The following is a 25,191-nucleotide window of genomic DNA, read 5'->3' as shown; positions in this document are numbered from 1 at the left end:
ATCCGACCAAAGTCCAAACCATTTATTATATCCCCCTGGCCCTAATAACGGATTAGGTTCATACACAAGCTGGCATATGCTTGTTGCACTGAGGAGAGATACCAGCTACTTGGTTCGTTTATCAGCCCTAGCCCCAACAAGATACAGCTCTTTAGAAGGACAACATTGGTGTTGGAATTTGGATCCACAACTGGCAATACTGCTACCCACAGTTTTGGCCACTTCTCTGCAGATCGTTCAAAATGCGGGACCCTCTGCCCAACCATGTACTGAACATACTCGGTTGAAGTACTTTTTTTATTTTATTTTGAAATTTTGAACCCACAAACGGCTGTAAGCTTTGCATCCCACGGACATCATCACCACTCTGTTTAGAGATGGGGCAACCCGGACACAGGCCACGTGGGTCCATTCCCGGTTCGACGAAGAAGACAAGAAAGGGGTTACTCTCTGAAGCGTTCGCAGCTAAACTCAGCCCTGAAGCAGAAGGTGCCACGTGTTTCGTTGATTGTTTCATCAAATTAATTTCAGACTTTCGAGTTCCCACACAGGAGATGCATAAAAGGAAAAGAATCCCAATCCCATTTGCAACCAACTGTGACACCGCGTAGAAACCGGGTCAGTGTGGGCAGACGGCAGCCTCTCTCTCTCTCTCTCTCTCTGGTATATTTATCATTTGATCTTTTTGGAAGAAAGAAGAATTCGATCGAGCCTATGGCCGGATATCAACACCAACACTTGTACAATACAACGCCAGAAATAACAGAGGAGGAGGAACAAGTGATAGAAGAAGAAGAAGAAGAAGAATTCCAGACTGGGTTTTGTTGTCTGCAGTGGTCTGCTTTCCGCTCTCGCCGCTACAGCATCGCCGAGAGATCGCTTCTCCACCATGCTGAGCATGTTGAGCTCGACGAAGAAGATGGCAGGCCAAGATCGAAAGAATGGCGATCAAGTTCGATAGAGAACGCGAAGGATCGATCGGAGGGCGTGGCGGGGCGTCACTGGAGAAGCTTCTTCATGAAGCGGTTGTCGTTCACTGCCAGAAGCATAGACCCCTCCAGGAAGATCAAGAGCACCCAGTTCGGGTACGATCCTCAGAGCTATGCCCTCAACTTCGAAGGCACCTTCGGGAGGGAAGAGGACGCCCACTTTGCCGGTTTCGCCGACCGGTTCGCTCCCCCAGTGAAGAAGAAGGTCGGAGTCTCGGCCAATGGATTCCCTGCTCCCTCTCACTTATTGTTGTAGATAATAATGGATTTCTTTCCTGCTCTTTTTTTCTTGTATCCTTGTTCTTTGTGTGTGTTGTTTGGTAATTGGTATATATTGCGAGTTGTTGTACCTTCATGACACGACGAAACTCTTCTATGGAAGGGCGTCTCGGAGATTTTAGGGTCCGTCTTTTCTTTGTTGGATCGAGATCTGGTTTGAACTTTAAACCGCTAAACTGTGTCACGTCTAACCCGCCGTATCAACATATCAGAATTTTTTATTCCCGTCTTAGCTCATTTCAAAACGATGAGCACTTGCACGGTTGGACCTGTAGAGACCGAGAACGTACGCCTCAAAAGGCTGGAGCCGATGCAGCTTTCTTACGAAAAGTGCTTTCTCAAAAGAAGAGGAAGCATGAAGATCGATCAAGCTTCTTGCTGTATATAAAAGCAAACACTCTTCATTTTATTTCATACTCGCTTCTGCCTTGGCATTCCACTAGCAACCCATTCTGTTGCGATTATTGAATGTTATTTGTAATCATAAAAAGGCTTCTTCTCATTCGTTGAATTCAGCAAGTTCTCATCACCATATTTCATATTGCTTCTTGTATCTCTCTTTTCTCGCTTCTCACGCAATTTTACTATGTTTTATATAAACAGCTGGGTTCCACTCATCCCCCATCGATCTTTATACACCACTTAAATCTTATAATACAAGTTAAATTGGATCAAATCTCAACCTATAGTTGAATTCAGCATGGTCGATTTAGTAGGAATGTGATGCAGGGGTCTATAAGGATTCATTTGAATCCGATTCATATTTTTTATTTTTATCATTTGGATCTTTTGTATTTTGATTCATTTATAACAGTTATTGAATTTATAAATTAGATTCAATATCTAGATCTTATTAAACTAGGATAAGCTTATCTTTTTTAAAGGGTTTAGTTTACTTAGTTTAGAATTAGGGAAAATCTCGTCTATTTATAGATGGGGAGATCTCTGTGGATGGCCAGTGATTTGAGATATTGAATTTAGTTATTTACTTGGTTTCAATTATTTTTCTGCTTTTTCCTAAATATTTTTTGCTTTTCCTAGATAATTATAGTTGGATAGGATTTTAATGTAAATCAAGTCCCTTCGATTTGTATTAAAGTGGTATCAGAACCATGGGTTCACTCACCTAGTTCATCACTTGATTGTGAAGTTCTAGAAAATATCCTATTAAAGAAAATGAAGGATTAATCTCTATTTGTTTGAACAAACGATTTAAAAGAACAATCCCACAAGATTTCAGATTTACCAACGGATTCAACTCAGAGAATCGTGGAGGGTGATTTTCCTACCCGTGGCCACCGATCACATGTTTTCCTCGTCTCTAATCACCACTCAACCCGCTCCTCCTTTCTCCGGTCACCTGAGAGCCAGCACTTAGGGACATAACAATCATAATCTGACCAAGTACCTACTTCCAACCACCCATGGCCAGCGGCAGGTCTGGTTGGTCGCTGCCAATTCACCCGGTCGTTCCCCCAACCTCGTCCGCCTCTTCTTCCTTTATGTTGACCACCTGCCTCCCTTGCATTATCTCCTTCCTCATCTTCACCTTCCATGTAATGATGCAAGACCGGAGCAAAAGACTTGAGTCTATAAGGATCCATTTGGATCCAATTTATATTTTAAATTTTTATTATTTGGATCTTTTATATTTGGTTCATTTATAACAAATATTAGATATATGTATTAGATCCAATATCTTGGGCCTTACCTGCCTGTAAAGCTATTAGGTTAGATGGCTTACCCATTGATTTTTTTTTGTGAGGGGGACTTCTTGAAATTAGTGGCGCACTTTTATGATAATGAGACACTCCCCATGGAGCTTTGCAAAACCTTGATAGTTTTTATTCCTAAAGAAGGGGCGTGGATGATATTGCACAATTAAGACCCATTTCACCAAGTGGTATAGAATTATCTCAAAAGCTTAGCTGTCTGTATAAAATTATCTCAAAAGCTTTAGTTGTGAGGCTGAAGTTGAAGCAGGTCATTCACAAGGTGGTATCCCTTGTGCAATGCACCTTTGTACCAGGGTGTATTATCTATGAGTGCATGGTATTGGCTCATGAGGCCTTACATCATATTCATTAACCCAAAGAGCCTACTTTTGTTATTAAGGTTGATCTATCTAAGGCATTTGATTCGATCACGAGTGTTAAGGATAATGGTATACCAGAGGATAAAAAGAAATCGTTATCCATCGATCCTGTGGATTCTACAATACTTGGCAAAACAAAGGCACGACAAAGCAAAGGCAGCTAACGGATCCCTTAATACTCGGCACATGTAATCTAATTTTAGTTACTGTGTACAACTGAGATAAAGTTATTGCATATCCTGTACAACTGAGATAAGGTTACTGCATATCCTACCAAATGCAATCTGTTACATTAGTGTGTACAGTTGAGATAAAGTTATTGCATATCCTGTAAACAAAGGTTACCCATATCCTACCAAACGTAATCTATTACATTACTTTGTATAGTTGAGATAAGGTCACATGTATCCTGTAAATAAAAAACTGAGAGGGTTATATATATATATATATATATATATATATATATATATATATATATATATATATATATATTAAACAACACACATCTCACGGATGATAAGTGAGACTATGTATTTTCTATTCTCTGTTATTGAGTAATCAAGCTCTGTTATTATTTATTAAACTTTCATAGTATCAAAGCTACCCACTCCAACGAGCAATTCAATGGCATCAAACTCGTTTGTCTCAATGGTACCCACTGCATCAACAACTCAGTGGAACGTAGTATCAAGTCCAGTCTCAATCAAATTGAATTGAAAAAACTATCTTCTCTGGCGCTCGCAGCTAGAGTCTGTCATGGTGAGCCAAGATCTATTAGGTTTCGTCGATGGGTCATCTTCTCAACCCATCGAGTTTGTAACTGACAAGGAAGGAAGATAGGTAGTCAACCCTGACTATCACACTTGGCAAAAAGTCGACCAACTTGCTTTGAGTTGGATCAAGGCTGCAGTCTCTGAAATAGTCCTTGGGCAAATCATGAGAACTAAGTCTCCTCATGATGCTTAGACAATGTTGGAGAAAGCCTATGGTTCACAGTCACCCTTGTGAATCATGATGTTGAAGAAAGAGTTAACCTTCATCAAGAAGGAATCGTTGGACATGTTGACATACTTCGAAAAAATCAAATTTTTATCTAATTCGTTGGCGGCCTCACGTCATCCAGTTGATGACTCGGATCTTACTCAATGGGCTGCCCATCAAGTATGAAAGTTTTTTAATGTTTGTCACGATAGACTACTATTCACGACTTTGTTGACTTATATGATTTACTCATAAATCAAGAAAAGAGAGTGCTCTAGTTGCACACAAAACCATCTGAAGTCCAAGAATCCAGCGAGACCGCATTCTCTACCACTCAAAGTAGGGGACGAGGATGTGGCTCCTACAGAGGTCGCTGAAATCAAGGTAGGGGACACAAATGCAGTTTCACCTCGAACAACAACCGCAATCAAGGAACCTCCAATTCATGAGTACCTTTGACCTGCCAGTATTGTGGCAAGCGTGGTCACATTGCAAAGGACTGTTGAGACATTTCGAAGGCTTTTTCGGCTATGTTCATGCAGCAAGGAGGGGATGAATATTGGTACCTTGACACAGGAGCTACTAATCATTTCACAATGAATGAGCATCATCTTGCCAATAAATCTACACATCTAGGGAGTGATTTCATCATGATAAAAAATGGTAAGACTCTCTATTTCTCATATAAGAGACATGGTTCTTTCATCTAAAGGGTTTTAGTTCTCACTAAAGAATGCTCTTCATGTTCCCGCCATTACAAAGAACTTATTGTCTGTTGGTCAATTTACTTAAGAAAATGATTGTATTTTTTAATTTACCCCATCTCACTTTATTGTTAAGGATCATCAAACAGGCAAGATTTGGCTTCAGGGACCAAAAAACAGTGAGTCTATATCCAATCAAGGCAAGCAGTGACTCATTCCCATTGACAGCATATACGAAAAAATGTGAATCTTTTGACATATGGCATCAGCGGCTTGGACATGCCAACACGACTATCGTGTCATTCCTTAGATCCAACAATCATATTTATTTTAATAAAGATAGGCAAATAAAACCTTGTGTTGATTGCCTCATTGAAAAAAATCATAAATAGCCTTTTGGTCACTCACAATCCTATAGTTCACGGGCTCTATAACTCTTGCATGCAGATGTCTGAGGCCCTGCACCTGTAAATTCTCGAGAAGGTTTTCAATATTATTTGCTATTAGTTGATGATTACTCAAGGCTTTGTTGGTTATTTCCCATGAAAAATAATCTCATGTTTTTTATTGCTTCAAAAAATTTAAAACTATTATTAAAAACCAAGTTGGCTTTGCTATCAAATCCTTTCAATCTGACAATGGTGGCAAATTTACAAGTTCTGAGTTCAAAAGTTATCTGCAACATCATGATATATTTTATCGCTTCTCGTATCCGCATACACCTGAGGAAAATGGTCTCGTTGAATGCTAGCACTGACACATCGTAAAAACCAATCTTAGCATGCTTAGCAGTACAAGTTTAGCTTTTGAATATTGGGTTGATGTCTTTCGTACGGCCACCTACATCATTAACCGACTACCAACCCTGGTCCTAAGATGTTGCACACCACATGAACTTCTTTTCCACCGTAAAGCTGATTATTCTCACCTGTGCATATTTGGTTGTCATTGCTACCCCCTACTCACACCCTATAACAAGTCAAAGTTTCAGCCTAAAAATTTCCCTTGTCTTTTTCTTGGTTATGCATCTTGTCATAAAGATTATATTTATTTTTATCCTCAAACTGGTCATATATATATATATATATATATATATATTGGTGTGTATATTTTGACGAGTCCTCCTTTCACAGTTCCAGAGTTACATAGACTCTGTCATCCCTTTCATACTCAAACTTACCCCAATAGGGTATTTTCTTGTCACTTGCACCCATCGTTTCACCTTCACTGGTCCAACTTAGTTTGTCTTCTCCCTCTGCCAATCCGTCTCCCAAATCTTCTAATTCTTCCCCAATACTTGTTATTAACACTATGTGTGATTCACTGTCCCAACCTAGTTCTCATTCTCTAGTCTCTCCTGATCCTACTCTCCCCCCCCCCCTGAGAATTGTCCAGCTCTTCTCCATCACATCTCACTGTCTTTGCGACCCCTACTTCTTCTCTTGTTCCTGCGTCTAGCCTGGCCCTTCATCGTCTCCCTGGCCATTCCCATCCCATGGTTACTTGGTCTATGACTGGACCTTTAAAACCTAAAACATTCATGACCTCTCTCTATCCACTTGTTCTTACCAGTCTTTATGCCTCTCTTATTGAACCGGAACCTTATACCTTTAAACAAGTGTCTCAACTACACCACTGACAAAAGACTATGCAAGTATAATATGATGCCCTTATGTGCAATCACACCTGACACTTAGTTTCACCACAATCTCATTTTAATGTAGTCATATGCAAATGTGTTTATCGCATCAAAAGACACTCAGATGGCACTATTGCTTGCTACAAAGCTCGTCTTATGGCAAAAGGGTTTCATCAGGAGGAAGGACATGATTTCTTTGAGACTTTCAGTCCTGTCATTAAGCCAACTACTATTTGAGTTATTATCTCTATTAATGTCTCTCCTAAATGGATCATGCGTCAACTCGACTTCAACAACGCCTTTCTCAATGGCTATCTCGATGAAGATGTGTACATAAGCCAGCCTCCAGGCTTCAAAAATGATAAGTTTCATCACCACATGTGCAAACTGGATCGTGCCATCTATGGTCAAGCAAGCCCCCCGGGCATGGTACCAATGTCAGAGCACGTACTTACTGTCTCATGGATTTGTCATATCCCAGTCTGATGCCTCTCTTTTCATTTATAAAGATCGTTATCTCATTCTTTTTTTACTAGTCTATGTAGATGATCTCATCATTACAGGTAATTCTTTGGAGGCCATCAAAGATCGAGAGAGAATATGGAAAAGCCAGTTTAATATAACAGAACAAAAGAATGGCGAAAGAGGAGGATCATGAGGAAACAGTGGATAGTTTAATGGATAAATTTCGTGACTAATCTTTACCAGTTGAAGAAAATATTTATCGACATATAATCATGATTTTATATTTTTATTACCTATATCCATTAGCCTGGACACGGCCATTGTAATATATCAACCACTAGCTTTGTGGAGTATATGGTAAAAAGTATCCTGATATAATTCATTTACTGTTTCGGTTAAGCTAAAAGGTTGTTTAACTTTTCAGAATTATGCTAACCTTTTTCCTTCCTTGAGTGGGTACTTTTTTTTAATAGGTTCTTAAGAGGGTACCTTGTGAAAACGTATAGCGGCAGTTGCTGCTATAGCCTCGTGTAAATGCCACTGAAGGAAACAGCAGCAGTTCGGCGATAGAACTGTAAGTGCTGTCGCTGTTTGGTAACAGTGGCATTTCTTCGATCTATAGCGGCAATTATAACTGCCGTTGTATGTTATCTATAGCAGCATTAGGTAATTGCCGCTGTTATCCTAGTGGCATTTACAACTGCCACGATATATCCTACTTGGGCCTGACTTGAATTACCACTAGTACCTACAGTGATAGTTTAAATTGCCGCTGTAGGTACCCGATAGCAGCTCTTATAAACTCCCACTGTAGACTCAACAGTGGCAATTTTGGCCTGCCACTAATGGTGCGACTGTTGACTCAAGAGTGGCAATTTCAGACTGCCACTAATGGCATAGCATCAATAGTGGCAATTGCAGACTGCCACTAATGGCATAGCATCAGACAAACAGTGGCAATTGCAGACTGCCACTAATGGCATAGCATCAGACAAACAGTGGCAATGAAAACTGCCACTATTTCCAACCTAATTTTTTTAAATAATTTACTGTAAAAAACAGTAGCCAGTTTTAAAAGCCATAAACTGCTCCTATTGCCTGCTAATGCATGAAACATGACGGCCAAACACCTATGAGGTCTTTTCACATTTGCACACACGCAACAAAAAGTGAAAATACATGCTATAATTTTGGTGCACAAGATTGCTTTCAAACTTCAAATAAATTAGAAGAGCACATTTTCACTTTCTAAGTTCAGTGAAATAGCATTATCACTAAGAAACACTTCAACTGAACAAGGAATAAAAAATCTTCATTCCATAGGGAAAGGTGTTTGGCAACCACAATATAGAACATGTTACTTTAAAAATATCCAGCAGAAATAAAAGAAATACTTGCACATACCATTACAGATCCAGGAGGTTGGGATTGTGCAGCGAGGTGAGTGGGACCACCTCCCCTACCAATACTCCCTCCACGCCCATGGAACAGAGTAACTTTGATACCATATTTGTTGCAAGCTGCCACTACAAATAGAATTCATACAGTAACAGGGGTTGCAAACTAAAGATTCATTATATCCTGAATTTTTAAATGGCAACAAAGACAATTAGAGTACCTGCATGTTTCCAATCAAATGTGCAAACAGCACTAGACCCAATATAGCAATAAGGATGACAAACGTTCTCACCAATAAAGGTGCTTGTGTAAATTCTGCCCATAGGAACTGAAAAGGATTCACAATAACATATTCCAACTAGTGAGATACTGCAATGTAGCAATAAAAGATGTGAACAACAAAATGATGAGAAACTAAATCATAAATGTATTACTGTCAAAATAAAAAAATTCAAGGAAAAGTGCTCATTCCAAAGCATATATCGCGTAAATGGACCATTGTTAATCACATCTACTGATTCTAATTTGTTTAATATGCTCATATCCATTACTGTACTAGACAGTTTGGTAGAGTAGGTAAGTGAATATGTGTGCATTTGTGTGTTCCTTATCATGTGTGGAGTACGGCCACAAAGTAAAATAAAAAATCCACTTATATGCTTGTACCAAGAACAAGAAATAATGTAATCACTACCCATATTGTGAAGTTCCCAACATCCACCTTTACTCCATTTGTCCATAATCTGAAAACTCACAGGACTGCAGGCCAAGTGCCAAGAATGCCAGTCCAGTTACAGATAGATTGGACTGTCATCTGTGAATCAATTTATTGGGACACGTCTTACAGGACTTTGCATATGCTTATCACTGAACAGTCTTTCCTAAACTTAACCATGTTAAGAAAGTCTTGAGCATATCAACTTGAGATATTTGAGTCTAAGTAGGCCTTTTAGTGGTAAGTTCCTCCACTAGAGACTTTGATTTTCTGTAATCAAAAGCAAAAGCTATATTAATAAGCATCTGCAGTGATCATGGCTCTCAATGCTCAACATGTTGCACTAATCCGCTACAGACTTGTTATAAACATGGATACCTCAAAGCATGCAAACAAACCACCCAAAAACAAAACACCAAACGAAGAGAATCAACTAGCTTTCCTGAGGAGTCTTTTGTTCTCAACCAAGTAATAGATATATTTTACAGACAGTGAGTTGGTAGAACTTTAATCTCATTATCAAGCAAGTAGAGCATTCAGCTGTGGTTGTAACATCATCAATCACCTGAAATCTGCAAATAGCAAACATAGCAAGTATCATCTGTCAGCATTAGGGCAGGAGAAACATCCTGAAGAAGCATTATGATTGCATGAAGTTCAACATCAACTTCTTAGTAGTGTCTGCCACAATAAGTGGTGGACTGATAGTACATTCAAACTGAAATTACAACCCAAATGACCAAGAAATGTTATCCAACCAAAACCCTAAATTTTTAATTACCATTCCAAGTTCAAGTTTTCGACGAGAAGAAAAAATTGGTCAAGGGAAATAGTAGACATGCCACACATATCCATGATCAAAGCAACCTTAGAACATGTCTGAGCCTTGGATTAGTACCCAAAAATCCAAATCATCATGTTTTCTCTAATATCTTAATTAAAAAATATTCCACGTGGTTTTCTTGTGCAAAATGTTGGAAATAAAAAATGAGAACCAAATGAAAAGAAACACATATAGCTAGTCTTTTTCTTATTGATAAAGGCCTATTTCAATATGGGATGATTAAAACAAGTAGTCTACAGTGCTGCAATTTTAGCTTACCATAGGATCACAATGGTCAAATGCAAATCCCAATTTAATGCCTTCAAGTAACTAAGTGGAAAAAATCAAGTATAGACTCCTCTTTTTAGCAAATGCATTCAGATTCCAATATAGGAGGTTAGAAGCAAGTATGCAGCCTATGTCACATAGGTGCGGGTGTGGGTGCGGGTGCGGGTGAGGGTGAGGGTGCGGATGCGGATGCGGCACTTTAAAAAAACTTGTGTGTGGGGGTGCGGGGAGGGTGTATATATATATATATATATATATATATATATATATATATATATATATATATATATATATATATATATATATATATAATTTTTAACAGTTTTAAGTTAACAACTACATGTATGTGTGTGCATTTATGTATTTATGTATATAATATAGATAAAAATGGACTTGATTAGGGTTATCTAAATCTACTTTTGGATAGAAATGGACCTCAGTGTGGTGGACTTTGTTAGAAAATGATATTCTACCGTTCGATCACAAGAAGAGGCATAGAAGGGAGAGAGAGACTCTGGTGGCTGCAGAAAAACCCAATTAGGGGTCTGCGGTATTGGCTTCTCATTAAGTATATGCTGGTACAATTATTAGGGTACAAAAATACCCATTACACAACAAGTTAAAATTACAACATGCCATTAATGAACATGTGCTTAAATAAAACTCGAGTTGGGTTTGGATCTCAGTCGTGAATGACGACTTTTCATCTTCCCTCACGTTGTACATGGTTTTGAACCATGAACAACTTGCCTTTCAACATCCAAAATATGTCCTTAATAAGCCTTTTTGTAAACAAGTCAGCAACTTGATCAGCAGACCGAACGAATTCTGGTTCAATTTCCTTCTCTTCGACCTTCTGTTTTACAAAATGTTGGTCAATTTCAATATGCTTGGCACGACTGTGGTAGATAGGATTAAATGACATGTTGATGGCACTTTGATTGTCACATAAGAGAATACATTTAGATACGATTCTCCTACTTCTGTCAACAAGTGTCTAATCCATGTTACTTCGTTTTTGCAGTTGCCATTGATCTATATTCAGCTTCTTTGCTCAACCTGGCAATGACCCTTTGTTTCCTACTGCTCCAAGAGACAAGATTTAGGCCAATGAAAACACAGTATCCTAAGACTGACCTACGCTCATCTGAATCTCTTGCCCAGTCTGCATCTGTAAGCAAGAAGTTCATGGATGTGATGTTCATTCATACTCTGTCTGTACAGAAAACCATCCACAATAATTCCCTTCAAATATCAAAGAATGCGTTTAACAGCTTCCATATGCCCAATATGCGGTTCATGCATGAACTGAGATACCTGATTGACTGAATAGACAATATCAGGGCGAGTGAATGTGAGATATTGAAGCATCCTTACTATCCTGCGATATCCTGTAGGGTCTTTATACAAATTTCCATCTTGAAAACTGAGTTTCTGATGAAGTACACTTGGTGTGCTTAAAGGCTTGCAATATTTCACACATGCCTTGCTGAGAACATCAATGATATACTTATGTTGGGTATGTGTCATGCCTGCAGTGGTCCTGTCAACTTCTACTCCAAGAAAATAACGCAGTTTACCAAGATCCTTCATCTTGAACCTGTGGTTCAGGAGTTCTTTGACCTGTTCAATATGTTCACTAGAGTTGCCTATAATGATAATGTCATCTATGTATATCAATAACAAGGTAACTGTATCTTTGTATTTTAATATGAAAAGAGAATGATCAAGAAGAGACCGACTAAATTCATATTTCTCTACTTCAAGAGAAAAACGGTCAAACCAAGATCGAGATGCCTCTTTCAAACCATATATAGCTCTCTTTAACCTGCACACATATTCTTTGGAGTTCTCTTCTGCGTACCCAGTGGGTTGCTCCATGTACACTTTCTCCTTCAGAGTGCCATGTAGAAATGCATTTTTTTACATCGAGTTGAGTGATAGTTCACTGATGCTCAATAGCCAATGATAGTATGATTCAGATAGTGCCCATTTTCACAACCAGATTGGTCTCATCATAGTCTTGTCGTTGCTCCTGTGTGAAGCCCTTTGCAACCAGTCTAGTCTTATATCGCTCAATAGTACCATCCGGCTTATACTTTATTTTATACACCCACTTTGAGCCAACCACATTTCGATCGTGTGGTCTGAGAACAATATCCCAAGTGTCACATTCATGAAGAGCCTCAATTTCCTCATTCATAGCTTTAATCCATCTCTTAGAATTTACTGCTTGATAAAATGTTGTGGGTTGATCTTCCTTACCTAAAGAGGTTAAGAAAAGTTGAAAATCCATCATGAAATTCTCATAACTAACCCACATGTCAATAGAATGTCGAGAGCAAGTAGGTTTTCTGAGAACAGATGATGGATCAAGAACAAAAAAAGAAGTCATCTCCTGATCAGAGTTGGAGAGGATATCCTTCTCACGTCAAGAATAAACAATGCCTTTATACCTTTCGGGAGCCAAGAGTGGTTCTGAAATCACACTTTCCTAAATCTTTTGTGTAGCATCAGACATGTTTCCTTTATCTCTTTGATTACAGTCTAAAGGACAAACATCATCCACACTAGAAAAGGGATCAGAATTCAACCAGGGGTGATAAACTTCAATTTCAGGAAGAATTTTAGCATGGTGGTCAAAATTTAATTCATTAAATACAATATTTCTAGATATTTTTGATACGCTTACTCACGAGATCATAGCATCTGTACCCTTTATAATCATCAGCGTACCCAACAAATTTGCACTTCAAGGCCTTATCCTGAAACTTGTGCCACATTGAAGTGTCAACATGAACATAACATACACACCCAAATACATACAAATCATAATAGTTTGGATGAACACCATGTAAAGAAAAATAAGGTGATTTGTTTTCCAAGATATTCATGAGCAATCGGTTTATGATATGAACCGTTGAATGGAAAGCCTCTGCCCAAAAGGTTACTATCATGCATCATGCTCATTGCACTCTCGATAATATGGCGATGCTTCCGTTCAACAATCCCATTCTGTTGAAGTGTATGAGGACAAGACACCCGCCTACTTATTCCATTTGTCTGGAGAAAATTAATAGTCATTTGAAGAGAACTCACCCCGTCCATCATATTGAAAACAAAGGATATTATCATATAATTGATTTTGAACAAAAGAATGAAAATTCTGAAATAACTTAAAGGTTTCAGATTTACATTTCATAAAGAAGATCCATGTATACCGAGAGTAGCTATCAACAAAAATAAGATAATATCTGATTCCAGACATGGATGGAACTAGAGCCGGACCCCAAACATCAGAAGAGATAATTTCAAACAGTCTTGAAGCTCTTTTATTAATAGAATGGAAAGGAATAACATGACTCTTACACTGAAGACAACTAGAACATTTTTTATCATTGACACTTAAACTTAGTATTGACTTGGGAATGAGACGGCTTGAAACAAGCTTTTCAATAAAACGACTACTACAATGAGTCAATGATCCAGACGACTATGCCAAACATTTGGCTCAATACATTCAGAAAGACTAAAACACTCTCGGGAGAAACTAAAGAAGATGATGATATGAGCTTTAAGGTGGAATCAACAAGATGAACACGAGTTGAAGGATTCTCTTGAAACACGTATGTATTCTCTTGTCGTTTTCCTTCAGCGAACGTTTCCTTCGTGTGAAGGTCCTTGACACGAACAGAAAAAAGAGTAAATTCAACGAAAGCATTAATGTCATCTACAAGCTTAGAGACTGAAACAATATTTTTCTTAATGTTAGGAGCATGAATGACATTTGAAAGAACAAGAGAAAAGCTGGACATAGGGATGACAGAGTTTCCAATGTGAGAAATATGGTGATGAGAACTATCTCCAGTGACTATACTATTTCTACCAACATAAGGAACAAGATGTAGAAGCTTACCAGCATCACCAGTAACATGAGTAGTTGCTCCGAAATCAACATACCAAGTGCCTTGATCATTCTGTTTCAAATTCAATTCAGCTAAGGCAGATAATAACAACTCTTTGACTTCTCTACTATCCTTCAATTTATTTGTTTCCTTTCTTATCTCTGATTGCTTTCCTCTATTTTGAGGATTAAACCAACAATTAGCTTTGATGTGCCCATTTTTGTTACATAGAAAGCAGGTGGGTATTGTCCTTGGCCTCTGCAAATTAGGAAGAATATTGGGTGTAGGCAATATTCCACGAGCTCCTTATCCATTTTTTTCTTGACCTCCCCTTTTCTTAGGTTCATACCTGCCACGTCCTCGACCATAAGTAACTCCTGTGGCAAGAACGTCTTGTGCTCCAATGTGAGTGTGAGTATCTTGAGAGAATCCCTTTAAAGTCATCTCATATTGTAAGAGTTTAGCACGAAGATCTTCAAATATAGGTAAGTCTAGCAAACACAATAAAGAAGTGACCATCATATGATAATCGGGTCCTAGCTGCTCAAAGTTTGTTGCACCATATCTTTGCCATTGACCACACAACCCACAATGGCCAACTGATCTGTAATAGTCTTCATTTTGTTTAAGTACTCCATGATAGTCATGAAATCCTTTCTCAACATTTAAAACTCTTTCTTTAAAAATAGAACTCTAGCATGAGAAACTTGAGAATACGTCTGAACAAGTCGGTGCCATAACTGCATGGCTGAACAATCATATGGGATTGCCACAAGCACCTCCTGTGACAGAGTGAAAGTGATGTAGGCAACTAAAGACTGATCTCGCTTCATCCAAGATATGTACTTTGGATTTCTAACAAAGGTAATAGAGGTGTCACCCTCCTCATTCTTTCCTTCTTGTGATATGAACTCTGGAGAAACAGGAACAGAGCCATTCAGATGTCCAAAAAGATCTTGACTTCTTATGAATGGGATGATTTGTCTCTTCCAGGTTATGAAATTAGAATTATTCAGTTTCTCATATACAAGTTGACTAAGAAAGTTGGAAGAAAGGCCAGATTGAGAAAAAGAAAATGAATCCATAGTCGATTAAAGGCGAAAACAAGATAGAATTAGAAACAAGAGAGAAGCAAAACAAGAAAGAGTAAAGGACCAAAAGATTCACTTTAGATCCAACAAATAAAATTCAGAACTGATAGTTTAATTTTAGAGAACTCGGCTGCCCTTTTTTTTTTAAATATCTACAGACCCGAGACAGAAACCTAGACTATGCAGTAAATTGTTCTGAATGAAGATCAGCCAATAAGAAACACGGTATTTGAAGGTAACATGTTTTTCTTTTCGAAAAATGCAAAGAAAAAGAGAAGAAAAGGAATTCAAGACGAAAGAGAATAATTCAGAAAATAGCTAATCAAAAACAGATCTGATATTTTATTCAGATCTGAAACTGATCTGACGTTAATCTAAAGAAAATAGCAAAGGAACAGGATGGACGTGATATCGACTTATGAAATCACGTAAAAGATCAAATTTGATCTTGCGTGATTATAAAAGAAAGAGTGTTGGGTGAGATCACGTCCAACAGTATGAAAAAAAGAACAAGAAAGATAGAGGGAGAAAGGAAAATCCAAGATTCGGATTTTAGAAATAAGAAAACACGTTGGCTTAAATGGATTAAAAAAGAATTAAGAAAATAGAAGAATAGATAAGATCTGATTGAGAGATACCTTAGAAGAAAATGTTAGTGAGGCTCATAAGAAGAATATGATCTTCAGAATTGGATCTTTAGCTCAGATACCATGTTAGAAAATGATATTCTACCGTTCAATCACAAGAAGAGGCATAGAAGGGAGAGAGAGAGACTCTGGTGGCTGCAGAAAAACCCAATTAGGGGTCTGCGGTATTGGCTTCTCATTAAGTATATGCTGGTACAATTATTAGGATAGGAAAATATCCATTACACAAGTAGTTAAAATTACAACATGCCATTAATGAACATGTGCTTAAATAAAACTCGAGTTGGGTTTGGATCCCAGTCGTGAATGACGACTTCTTTTTAGACTTCACCTAACACAAAGGAAGTTGTGTCCAAGTGTCGCACCCACCTGGGTGAGGGTGTGGTGCCCTGTTAGAAGAGTCTGTGTGACATAGTATGCAGCTTATATCAATACATACTTTTCAGGGGTTCCTTTAGAAAAAACTGTTAAGATCTGCTAATATCTGTAACATCAGAAGACAACACGGTTTAGGCCTTAGGGTAACACATATAGCTCTCATATCACCAGATACTTAAAACGAATTTGGTTGATTATATAAAGGGCATATGGCTTTTAAGAAGTTTCTCAGGGAAACAAAGTACCCACCCCTGATGTTTGTGAAAACTAAGCCATAAAAATGTGTATAATGTTAAATCATATAACAAATACCACAAGAATTTAAAATCATGTAATAGGCGCACCTGACTAGAGCCTGCCCTGACAGACAGGTTCTTCTCTGCTAATACCAATAGTTTGATTATTCTTTCTTTCTCCAGTTTTGATGTCGTATCAGAAACCTTAATTTTGATTACATATGTACAAGGAACTAGTCAGTTCATGCAGCATCCTACTTCTAGGATGTTCAAGAATACTAGATCCACAAATTCAAATCTCAAAACGTATAAACCAAATTATTAGTCAGATGCATGTTTCATATTTAACTACGGAAGACACTTGCAGAAAACAATAGCTAGATGTACAAATACATACACTCAGATGCATGTTCCATTATAGCTAGCAAAAAAGTTCTCAGACTATAGCATGTACAATGATCCTGTACAATGACAAACCATTCAAATAGAACCAATAGGCCTGTACAATGATCCAAAATCCCTGCTCCTGCACAACTATAACAAAAAAAGGACACTAGTATCAATGCTAAAGCTCAATGGCGATCCACCGTGTCCATGCCCTCCATATCCTACAATAGCAACACATGGAAAAATTAATTATAAACTATATATAAGCCTTTTATCATTAAAGAATATAAAAACATTAGAATTTTACCTGATTAGAAGGGGTTCCATATTGATTTTCCATCATATTCATGAAGTTCGACATTTGTGTGCCTCCAAACTGAGCTGCAATTATATTCATGAGCATCTGCATTTGTCGTTTCATTGATCTGTTAGCCATCTGAACTTCTTCATTAGCTCTTCGCATTTGTAGATTTGTTCTCTGCATTTCTTCGAAGTCAGTTCGTAGGCTATCAAGCTTTGATTAAACTTCAGCAGCCCTTTTTGATGCTTCAGTAGCAAGTCGTGTACATGGATTTATTTCATTTCTGGATGAAACCCAATTTAGTTAATAATTGAGGAGAACCAAGAAAATCAATACGACTACAACAAAAGTATCTGATCTCTTCAGAAAATTGAGACAACCACTCAACAGAGAATGTATGAGGAAAGGAAAAAGGTTAAATGGTCTAGGTCTGCAAAATCCTGCATCCAAACATCTTGAAAACCTAATGAAGTAATCATATCACAAATCAGGTAAAATTGAACCCACACTCTTTTCTCGCTTAATGCAAAAGATGGACCGGATGATATTAAATTAAAAGGAATGAGATTCATGGTATATGGGTGTTTCATTCTGAAATTCCTTTCAAGACTTAAATTGAGTAGCAAATAAAGCAATCATCCTTGCCAATATACATATCAAAGGAAAACAACAGCTACTATCATCTGTAGGAAAAGAAGATCGAAGGAAACGTCAGGCATAGGGAGATGCGATCTCACCTAACTCCGGAGGGAGATTGATCGAAAACAAGCTTGCAGAATAAGGCAGATCACAAAACCCTCAGAGGAACACATGCCGCTTCCTCCTTGTTCGTTGCATCGAGCATATTTCATAAAACATGAGCAGAGAGGAAAATCGCTTCCAGAAGAAACCACAGAGAAAATCGATTCCAGGACGCTGAAAGAGGTTTAGCACCGAGCGAGAGGTTTCCATTTTTGTGCCAAAATGGGGAGGGGCGCAGGAAGGGCGAGGGGAGGATGCAGCGGCCGCCTTTGCCCACTGTTGATGGATACCAGTAAAAGCTGCCGCCGTAGGTCGCCAAATGGGGATCGGGAGGCGAAAAATGGGAGCGGGGGTGCGAAAAATAACCCACCTTCAGCGGGAAAGTTAGAATTGCCGTTGTAGGTATATACATCCAACAGCGGCAGTTTTTCTGTTGGATTGTTGGCCGCTGCTGCTGCTTCTTCTTTCTCCATTGCAATGGTGGTTTAAGAAGGGATTTATTGAGATAAGCTATTTATATGCTTCTTTATTTATGTATTTGATTGTAAATTGTTTATGTGTTTGTTGTGCTTGATGCATGAGTTCATCGTACAGTAAATGTGATTTGAGTTTATGTATATAATTTAAAATCTCTTGTTCATTGTACTTTCTTTTTCATCTCTTTTAGACCCACAATTAGTGCATGCAATTATGATTTGGAGCAGATTCATGCAAGATTAGAATCCAGGTTGAAACCAAAGAGATCGAATAACATACGGAGCTGGGTTAGGTTGTCAAATTCTATACCAAAATAAACAAGGTATGTTTTTTCTCATCTTCCAGCACCTCAAAATCAGATTTGGGTTTGGACTAAAGTTGCCAAACTAGGAAGGAAATGCAGAAAATGATATGGAAAGTGAAAAGTGGTGCATTTTAAAATGTATAGGAATCAGGAAGAGAAAAATAAAAAAATAATATAAGAATTGAATGAGAATATAAATAAAAACTATTAAATTTTTAACAAAATCTAAAAATGATGACTGTCAATTTAGAGAAAGCACATGAAAATGAGTGAGAAGTGGAGAAGAAACACATAAAAAGTAGAGTGAAAAAAAAAATAGGAAAAACATGAGAGAATCAAGATTCCCATAAAATTTGTTTTGTGCTTTCAAAACGGGTTTTGCTTTGGTTAATCAATTTCTCGCCTGTAGTAAAGTCCAAATTACATATGTCATGAGGTTTCCACATGAATTAAGCTAGGCATGTCAATGAATCGGATTTTATCCAATATCTAACCCAAATTGATTTTATTTAGTCAGATTTGGTACGCTAAAACCATATCCTATTATAATCAGATGTGGATATGGGTTTGAGTTATTGTATCGAATCTGATGGCCATATACAGATTTGATGGATATCTAAATCAATTACATGTGAAAAATCCGATTTGATATGAGTTTTCACCATCCATCTGAATATGAATATATTTAGGCAATATCCCATTAGTCAGATCTACTTGTTTGAGTGTGGAGCTGCTTTCGTACCTAGATATAAATTTATAATTTTTTTGCAGATCCAACTCCAGTGGCGTTAGCTCTCAAGGCAATTTTTTTTTTTAAGAGTAGCTTTGTAATTTTACCCTAAAATAATTATTGTATCCAATAATACTGGTAGACTCCATGTAAAATTCATATATTCCTCTTATTTAAAGAGGCGTCCTCCTCTGTATTATGTATCACAATCAATAAAGAAAAAAGAAGCTCAGTGTGACAGTGGACGTAAGCAATTATTATCAAACCCCGTAAAATCTTTATTTTTGTATGACTATTTTTTTCTTTTATTTTTTTTGGTGCTTGTTTCTTTATTCTATCGGTAGGTAGAAGCGTCGTTCCTTAACATTGGTATTGGAGACATACGATCTTAATTTGAACCATTTACATCCCTAGTCCTAGAAAAACAGGATCAAAGCTTTTGGACAGTGATGAAGTTAGAAACTTGTTCTCTTTTAGTGATAAGTATAGGTCATATTTTGTAAATATAGTGTTTTAGTCACCGTTTTAAATGGCCAAAATATTGGGATAATAACATTTTAATGAACTTATCATGATCTTATCAAGATGTTTATATTTTGATGGTTATTTTGTGAGAAAAAAAATGGTCGTTTTGTCTTTACATATTTTTTTTTTGAGTTTTTTATTGCTTTTTGCATATTTTCTTTTAATTTTTTATATTTTTAGTTTTGCAAATATTTTGTTGACAAAAAAAACACCCAAAATATAGAAGAAATAAAAAACGGTAAAGAAGAATAAATAAGAAAAGACATTTTGCCTGCCTCAAAAGTGGTAATTTCAGGAATCTAATGTTCTATAGTACTGCAAATTCAAATCCCCAAAACAATAGCAAAATTTCATTCAGCTGGCAAATATTAGGGAAAAAGGCGAGTTATTTTTTTTTATTAAATTTTTTTTTGGGGGGGGGGGGGGGGGGGTGGGGGTGGGGGTGGGGGGAGGCGGGATACATATCCAGCAAAAAAGGGTCACTCCGGTGGTTTATCCTTCCATATTCGAGAAATTCTGGAGAATCCAATCTTAGCCAGATTATATGCTATGAAATTTTTTCACTTGGCTGACCACATACACTGGATTTTTTTATTCAAGTATAACATCTTGCCAGGATGGTATAAGATCCAATCCCACTCTCTCCGAACTTGATCTTTATCGATAACCAAACAACCCATGAATATATTGCATCCAAGGTGGTCTCTAATTGTAAAACCTATGACCCCACTGCCGCAACCGTGGACATCACTTCGCACTGCAACTTGTGCACATGGGTTGTCCCGCCGCTACGCGGAAATGCAAAGTGTTCCGGCTAGCACCAAGTGGGCCGGACCATACTACGCGAGAACCTCCCTTCGCATTGAGGTAGCCGTGAGTTCCCAAACTGAAAGCAGTCGTTAGGTGCTCGAAAACCTCCCTTAGCACCATAGAAAAGTTCGTTTGGTGCGGTGAACAGAAAGGATGGGAGGGACGAATCGATGCGACAAGAGGCTGAATCTCAGTGGATCGTGGCAGCAAGGCCACTCTGCCACTTACAATACCCCGTCGCGTATTTAAGTCGTCTGCAAAGGATTCAGCCCGCCGACCGAGAGGAATTACATTTCAAGGCTGCCTGCGCGGCTCGTCTGCCGCACAGGAGATCACCAATGACACGGGCCATTGGGAGCACGAGGCCCCTACTGTGGGTCGGCACACGGACGGCAGGGACAAGCGCCGCTTCTTAGCTTGGATTCTGACTTAGAGGCGTTCAGTCATAATCCGGCACACGGTAGCTTCGCGCCACTGGCTTTTCAACCAAGCGCGATTGCCAATTGTGTGAACCAACGGTTCCTCTCGTACTAAGTTGGATTACTATCACGGCGCGATCATCAGTAGGGTAAAACTAACCTGTCTCACGACGGTCTAAACCCAGCTCACGTTCCCTATTGGTGGGTGAACAATCCAACACTTATATATATCAACAGAAATTAAAGAAACACACAAGATTTACGTAGTTTCCTCAAACTGAGGTACATCCACGGTGACCGATAGATCAGTTTCTTTCACTATCTTCAAACAGAGTTTACAAAATGATGAAAAGGCATAAGCCTTACAAACACATACAGGTGTAGAGAAATAACAAGAGGAAATACTTCACCGAAAAGAAACAAATGTTTTAAAGAACCAGCCGCACGAAGCAGCCTCAAAAGAAAGTGAAAAAACCTCACTTGCTAGTCAAACCGCCCCTCCCTAAATAGAGAACGAGATTCACATTTAATGTGAAAGTTGAAGCGCCATCTCACAAATATCTATGCAGCTGAAGTGTCAACCATAAATCGCTATTCAGCTAAAGTATCATCTCACAAATCGCTATGCAATTAAAGCACCAACCACAAATCGATATTCAGCTGAAGCACCATCTCACAAATCGCTATGCAGCTGAAGCGCCAACCACAAATCGCTATTCAACAAAATACATAAATTGAGCTGAGACAATCAAAGGTCGTGCTTGGGAATCCCTCCACAATAATGAATATGTGCGGTTCCAATGAGCATGCTAATAAATGTCAGTTAACAAAAGGTTCTTATTTAGTAAATAGATGGGTTCTACAAAGGAGGGAAACCCAACAATTCTCCTCTTCCCGACTTATGTGGAGGCTTCAACAATTCATGCCAAGAGCCGACACTTCTCATGCTTGACCTTAGGCAATGCCTTAGTCAACATATCTGAAGTATTATCATCAGTGTGAACTTTCTCAAGATGTAACCATTTATCATTCAAGACATCATGACTGCAATAGTATCTAATATAAATATGTTTTGATCTTGAATGAAATGAGAAATTCTTGCTCAAGTGGATCGCACTCTGACTATCACAATGAAGAACATACCTTTCTTGTTTTAATCCCAACTCTTGTAAAAAATTCTTCATCCATAGTAATTCCTTGCTTGCTTCTATGATGACAATAAACTCAACTTTTGTAGTGGAGAGAGCTACACATTTCTGTAATCTTGATTGTCATGCAACTGCTCCTCCTGCAAAAGTAATCAAATATCCAGAAGTAAATTTCCTACTATCGGCATCACCAGCCATATCAGAATCTGTGAATCCATCAAGAATAGGCTCACCTTTTTTAAAATACAAACGCATCTTTGAAGTGCCTTGAAGATACCTCATAATCCATTTCACTGTTGCTCAGTGTTCTTTTCCTGAATTTGAGAGAAATCGACTAACAATCCCAACTACATGAGCAATATTCGGTCGAGTACAAACCATGACATACATTAAAAAACCAAATGCTGAAGCATAGGAAATTTTATGCATCTCATTTTCTTCTTCATCACTTATAGAACATTGACTTGAGCTAAGTTTGAAATGGCCTACAAGTGGACAATTAACAGGCTTTGCTTTATCCATATTAAACCTCGCAAGAACCTTTTTAATATAATTCTCTTATGATAACCAAATTAGCCCATGTGATCTGTCATGAACAATTCTCATCCCAAGAATTTATCTTGCTGGACCTAAGTCCTTCATGGCAAATGATTTACTCAGTTCTAACTTCAACTTGTTAATCCTGCTTATGTCTTGGCCTACAATTAGCATATCATCAACATAAAGCAAAAGAATAGCAAAATTATCATCTGAAATTTTTTTCACAAACACACAATGATGTGTGGTGGTTCTTGAATACCCATGCTCAGTCATGAAAGAATCAAATTTTTTGTACCACTGTCTCGGTGCTTGTTTCAATCCATACAAGCTCTTCTTCAGTTTGCAAACCAAATGCTCTTTACCCTTGTCAATGAAACCCTCAAGTTGCTCCATATAAATTTTTTCTTCTAAGTCACCATGCAAAAATGCAGTCTTCACATCAAGCTGCTCAACTTCTAAATTCATACTTGCAGCTATACCAAGTATAGTTCAGATGGAGGACATCTTCACAACTGGTGAGAAGATTTCATCAAAATCAATTTCATTCTTCTGACCAAAACCTTTCACAACAAGTCATGCCTTGAATCTAGGTTGAGAGTTGTTCCCATCATTCTTTTGCCTAAAGACCTATTTGTTTTTTAAAATCTTCTTCCTTTTAGGTGGTTTCACCGAATCATAGGTGTGATTCTCATGCAATGACTTCATTTCCTCTTTCATTGCCTTAAACTACTCAATTTTGTTTTCATGCTCCAAAACTTCTTGATAAGTCTCTGGCTCTCTTTGATCTGTTATCATCACATACTCATGTGAAGAGTATTTTCTAGACGGTTTTTTCTGTCTGGTAGATCTCCTTAACGGTGACTGTAGATGTGGCTCTTTGGGTGATTGCTCCCCCTCAATCTTTGGCTCAACATTTCTTTCCTCTACATTATCATGAGATGATTGTATCTCCTCAATGATATCCTGAATAATAGGTGAATCAAGAGGATAAAAGTCAACAAGATCTCCAATGCTAGACTCAGTTGTCTTAAGCTTGTCAATGTCTTCAATGGTTTGATCTTCCAAGAAAATAACATCTTAGCTTCTGACAACCCTTTTATCAATTGGATCATTCAACCTGTAGCCAAAATCTTCATGCTCATAGCCAAGAAACATGCACTGTTTTGCTTTAGGATCGAACTTGGACCTCTCATCCTTTGGAATATGAACAAAAGCTCTACAGTCGAATACTCTTAAGTGATCATAGGAGACTTCCTTCCCTGTCTAAACTTTCTCTGAAACATCATCATTCAATGAAATAGAAGGAGACATTGATAAGATCAAATGTTGTCCTCATTGCCTCACCCCAAAAGGATCTTGGCAATTTGAAATGTGACAGCAAACATCTGACTCTCTCAAAAATTGTGTGATTCATTCTCTCTGCAACCCTATTCTGTTGATGTGTCTTTTTTATTGTTTTTTCATGCTTGATGCCATGATTGGTGCAATATTGATCAAATGGCCCAATGTATTCACCACCATTATTTGAGCGAACACATTTCAACCGTCTTTGAGTTTCTCTTTCAATCATGACTTGAAAATGCTTAAATATACCTAGAACTTATCTTTAGTTTTCAATATATAAACCCAAACTTTTTTAGAATGATCATCAATAAAAGTAACAAAATATAGTGCACCACCAAATGTCTTAACCTTTAAAGGGCCACATACATCAAAATGTACCAAATCTAGAACATGAAATGTTTTAAATACAGTATTTCTACGGAATGATACTCTATTTTGTTTACCATAAAAGTAATGAACACATGTTTTCATAGATGTACCTTTTATCCCCGCTAGAAGCTCTTTCTTAAACAAAACTTGCAATCATTTTTCACTCATATGTCCAAGCCTTTTATGCCATAGATCGGTGGATGAGTCATTCTCCACAACATTCACAACACCCTTGCAAATCTTTTCTTGCATAGTGTAAAGAGAACAAGTCTTATTTTCTTTTGCTAATACTAGAGAACCTTTGGATAACTTCCACCTTCCATCACTGAAATTGTTGTTGTAGCCTTCATCATCCAACTTTTCAGTAGAGATTAAATTTAGTCAAATATCTGGTACATGTCTCACATCTTTAAGTAATAATTTACAGTCAATATTTGTTTTCAAGCAAATGTCACCTATACCG

This window comes from Nuphar pumila, chromosome 3, assembly GCF_984573655.1.
Source record: "Nuphar pumila chromosome 3, dmNupPumi1.hap1.1, whole genome shotgun sequence".
In the NCBI taxonomy this organism is placed as follows: domain Eukaryota; kingdom Viridiplantae; phylum Streptophyta; class Magnoliopsida; order Nymphaeales; family Nymphaeaceae; genus Nuphar; species Nuphar pumila.
The sequence above is the reverse complement of the archived record's forward strand: the minus strand, read 5'-3'. Positions refer to the sequence as shown.